The sequence below is a fragment of the Rhinolophus ferrumequinum genome, chromosome 20 (genome assembly GCF_004115265.2).
Source record: "Rhinolophus ferrumequinum isolate MPI-CBG mRhiFer1 chromosome 20, mRhiFer1_v1.p, whole genome shotgun sequence".
Classification (NCBI taxonomy): Eukaryota; Metazoa; Chordata; class Mammalia; order Chiroptera; family Rhinolophidae; genus Rhinolophus; species Rhinolophus ferrumequinum.
The window spans coordinates 49,405,043-49,410,469 of NC_046303.1; positions in this window are offsets into that span (position 1 = coordinate 49,405,043).

Consider the following 5,427-nt stretch of genomic DNA (forward strand, 5'->3'; position numbering starts at 1 on the left):
TGTTTGTTTCTGTGTTTTAGGTAGAGCTGCTATATCTCCTGTTCTTAGTAGAGTGGCCTTATGTAGTAGTACATGTCCTGTGGGGCTCAGTGGCATAGTCTCCCTGGTCACCTGAGCCATGTGCTCCAGGTGTGTCCCTTGTGTGGGTTGTGTGTCCTCCTGCTGTAGTTGAACCTTGGTTGCTGTATGTCAGCAAGAGGGACTGACCCTCAGGCTGACTGGTTGTGAGGAGTGGCTGTGATTAGTGGAGGATCTGACCCTACAGAGAAGGATTTGCTTTATCAGGTCTCTTGTGCCTGGCCAGTCTGCCCTTTGGGTGTTTTTCTGTGGAGGCTGCCGGATGGGGCCAACTTTAGCTGTATCCAGTGCCCTGACTTGGAACACCTACTGTATTTTGCCATGATGTGCTCCCACGTATAATGTGCATCAAACCATGTTTTTGGCCCAAACTTTCAGGGAAAAAAATCTTTCGTTTTAAGTTTTAAATTCAAATTTTTGTTTATATGTAGGTACTTGTTTTTTGTATTATAAAGGAATTTTAGCATTATTTTACTTTTAACTCATAAGCATATATAAAAAATTAAAAACATCTATATCTATATAGATATGGAATTAGTACTACCCATGTATAATGTGCATCCTTATTGTCCCTGACACACAGATTTGGGCAAAAAATGTGCATTATACACAGCAAAATATGGTAGCATGAGCCACAAAGCAATCCTCAGATGGCTGCTTACCTGCGTTGGGCTTGGAGGTCAAGACTTAAACTGGTGGCTCACCAAGAGATATGGGTCAAACTGAAGCCAGACGCTGCTTGTTTGGGGTTTGTGAGCCTTTGAGAGTTTAGTAAAATTTGCAGCATAAGCCTAAACAGGCAGTTTGTATGTAAAAGCTACTGGAAGCAACTTGTGTGGGATACAAGTTGGGTGGGTGGGGTCTCAGGAAACCATGAGGGCGGGCCAACACATGTGAGCCACATTGATGATATGGTGGCCACCTGCGTTTGCACACTGGGTGGGGGTAGGGCTCAACAAAGAAACAATAGCTTCTGCCAGCACTTCTGTCTGGGAGAAGGGATCTCATGCAGGAATTGAACCTGCAACCCTGCTGTTGAGAGCTCGAGCTCTAACCAACTGAGCCATCTAGCCGCTTCTCAGGAAGCTCAGTGGCAACTCATTGTCCACAACCTAGTTGTGGAGGGTGCAGCTCAGTGGCCCATGTGGGAATCGAACTGGCAACCCTGTTGTTCAGAGTGCGCTCCAACCAACTGAGCCATCTGGCCACCCAGTTTAGTTATAATTTTCATGTGTTTGTGAAAGGAGGAAAGCACAACATTTACTTATTCCACAATCTTGACTGGAAATGTAATGAAATGATTTAGATCTCCAATTATCTCCTTTCAGATCATGCTGCTTGTTTGGGGTTTGTGAGCCTTTGAGACAGTTTAGTAACTCTTTGAGAGAGTTGGACACAACCTCTAATTTAAAATGACATTATAAATGATTATTTTGGCTTGAGCTCCTGGAAAAGGAAAAATTTGTGTTAAAACAATTTCCACACTTTAATTACTATTCTAGCACTTCTGACCGTTGTACTAAGCAGGAGAACAATGACTGAGAGAGACAGAACAGTACATTTTCTCTACTAAGTCTTCCCTTCCCTCACTGACTAAAAATGTAGTTGGGCAAATAACAAAATGCTGAATTCTGCTTCCTAACATGTGGAATAGATGTACTTTTCCTTATTTCTCTCTTTACAAGAAAAACCTGAGCATTATTTATAAAACAAACATAAGGCGTTTCTGAAAGGTGGAAAGATGAAGCAAGACTGGTTAGGGAACTTAAGACCCAAGGGATACACAGCATGGTGGTGAGTTCTCTGGATTAATTTTTCACCTCATAAATCTCACAGTTGGAGCTGAAGAAGTTGGAATCTGGAAACATCAATTGGTGGAAAGAAAAACACACAAACCCCGACAAAACAAAGCTGCACACCTGTCAGAATGGCTATCATCAATAAATTAACAAACAAGGTTGGCAAGGATGTGGAGAAAAGGGAACCCTTGTGCACTGCTGGGATTGCAAATTGATACAGCCACTATGGAAAACAGTATGGAGGTCCCTCAAAAAATTAAAAATAGAACTAGCTTATGACCCAACAATTCCACTTTTGGGTATTTTTCCAAAAATTCCAAAACACTCATTTGAAAAGATATATGCACCCCTATGTTCATTGCAGCACTATTTACAATAGCCAAGATATGGAGGCAACCCAAATACCCATCAATAGATGACTTGATAAAGAAGACATGGTACACATATACAATGGAATATCACTCTGTCACAAAAAAAGAATGAAGTCTTACCATTTGGATGGACCTTGAGGGTGTTATGCTAAGTGAAGTCAGTCAGACTGAGACACACAAATGCTGTATGATCTCACTATGTGAAATCTAAAGAACAATATAAACGAACAAACAGAAACAGACTCATACATACAGAGAACAAACTGATGGTTGCTAGATAGGAAGGGGTTGGAAGACTGGTGAAAAAGGCAAGGGATTAAGTATAAATTAGTAGTTAAAAAATAGTTATAGGGATATAAACTGTATCACAGGGAATGTAGTCAATAGTACTGTAATAACTATGTATGGTGCCAGGTGGGTACTACATCAGGGGGATCACTTCATAAGTTATATATAAATGTCTAACCACTATGCTGTATGCCTGAAATGTTCTATTAGAACATTGAATGGCAACTGTAACTGAAAATAAAAACACAACAAAGCTGGCTCTCTCTAGTCAAAAAACAAGACACAGCCTAGCAAGACAGAAAACTATTAGAAAATAACTACTCCACTCCATTCAAAACACTACAGAAAAAAGTGGCCCCTACTAATACCGACACCAGCAAATGCCAATGAAGAGCGGAGTTCCCACCATGTGAAGCTATAACGAGGTGGCCTTCCTCCTCTCAGCTGGAGTGGAATCAGAGATGACCTGCTAAAACAGAAGGGTTAAGTCCCAGAGTCTCATAATACCCCAAATTTGCAGTTTTCAAGTAAATAATCACTCATCATACCAACAGCTAGTTGTATTACTATGGATTTCTCCCTTTGTATACTCAGGTGCTCCTATGTTGGATGTATAGTAGACACAGTTGTTATATCCTTTTGTGATCTCTTTATAATTATGTAATGTCTTTTTTAATTTAGTTTGTTGTTTTAGTCTATTTTGTCTGATACGTTTTTAGGTAATTTTTATAGTTGTCCTTTCTTCTTTTCTTGATCTCTTCCCTTATTATTCTGACCACTGCCAGATTTTTTTCAAGAAATAGAAACGGATTTACACGTCTGTCTTTTGACAGCATGTACTGATCTTTATCATCAGAACTGAGGCGGAGGCTATCTGCCCCTGGCAGAGATCAGTAGCACCTTACTCACAGTATTATCCTGAAGAACCTGGGGAGTACTCTGCTCTTCCTTATCTCCATTACCTTTCATTCACCACCTGCATAACCACACCTTCCGCCTCCTTACCCTACTTGCCCCTCTGAATTCTTTCTGGCCACAACCAGTCATGCTGGTAGTTCCCAGGTATCTGTTCTTTGAATTTACCAGCATTGCTGGTCAGTCTCCTTCCTTTCTCCCCATCTCTTCTGGTTTCCCTTTCTTCCCTACCTAGCTACTCTACTTCCATGTCAATATTCTCTACTTCCTTCCTTGCCCCACAGAAACCAAACTAGATCATTGTTTTCTCAGTTCCTACATTCATTGGCTTAAAGACCTAAAAGTGAAAAATAAAACATATTCAGAAGAAAACAGAGATGCACATCTTTATGACACTGAGAAGGACTTCCTAAGGCACAGAAAGCACAAACCATGAAGGAAGATGAATGGGCAATAGAGTATGGGAACCCTATGTGGTTAGAAAAAGATCACTAACCTCAGTAGCCATCAGAAGAATACAAATTAAAAAACATCAAAACACGATTTCAAACCCATCAGATTGGCAATAGTCCAATAACATCAAGTATTGGCAAGGATATGGGACCAAAGAGACCTTTACATGTTAGTGGAAGACTAAATTGGTAAAGCGCTTTATTGAAGAATTTTCTAATACCTACATTACAACCGAAATGTGAAATCTCACATTCCAACAGTTCCACTTCTAGTGATAGTCCTAGAGAGGCCTTCACATAGTTCACCACAATATTTCAGTGCTATTTGCAATAGTGAAAGGTGAGAAAAATCTAGCTGTATTTCAGTAAGGAAAAGGCTGGATCTATGTTTTATTTTCTTAAAAAGACAAAACCAAAGCAAATCTGACACACAGAGAACAAAATGTTAACATCTGTTCAACTCAGTGGTGAGAACTTGGTTATGTATTATTGTTTATACTTCTCTCTCTGAAATACCACGTAATTAAAAATTTAGAAATTAAGTGTGAAACAAAGTACATAACAAGCAATACTGTCCTTAACATTTACAGCAGGTTAATAATTACTTAAGTATCTTTAAGTGACTTCAATTCACAAAAATATTAATAACGATGCTGTTTATAAATAACCTGTCACCTAGTAAGTTCTTCCATTGCTCCTGTGCTGCAAACTAGCCTATAAATTGCTTAACCCTGTAATGTTGACTCAAAATCAGGGAGTGAAAAGGCAACAAAATAAACTCTTTTCTAGATCTACTGTAATCTCATTAGTATTAACTTAATGTCACTTATGTACATTTACCACCAACAGAAAAATAAACACCAGAAACCTCGCGGACTCTCTGAGGAATATGAAGGGAGACCCATGTAATCGTGCAGCTTACCCTGCCTCTCTGCCCAAGACCCTTCCCCTTTCCAGCCCCATGGACTCCAGGGTAAGACTCTCTGTATTACATGCTATCAAAAGTTAGTATTCACAGTCAACATTTATAAAGTGCCTACTATATATTCTGAACACTGTTTCTAAGGACTTTATGTTAACTCACTTTAGCCTCATAAATACTGAGGTCAGTAGTATTCTTATTCAGATTTTTCAGATAAGCAAATTGAGGCATACAGAGGGTAATTTGCCCAAAGTTAATTAGCTAGTTAAGTGGTGAAGCCAAGATTCAAATTCAGACAGTTTGGCTCCAGAGCACACACCCTTAATCAAGAATCTTTGTGCCCAATTGAATGGACAGTCAATTAGAAAAGGTTTACAGGAAAACCACCTGAAAGTTACAAACAAGAATTTTTAAAATGAGATTGAAAGAAAAAAAGGATAGAAACACAATCTCCAAAGCATTTTCTGTCTCTTTTATTCCTTGCCAAACATTTAAAAGAACTATTGTGATATTCTATTTCTTGCTTTGGAAATTAATTCCATTTTGCATTGCTCCTGCCTTTAAGATGAAGATTTCTTTGTAATATAACAATCAATGCACTC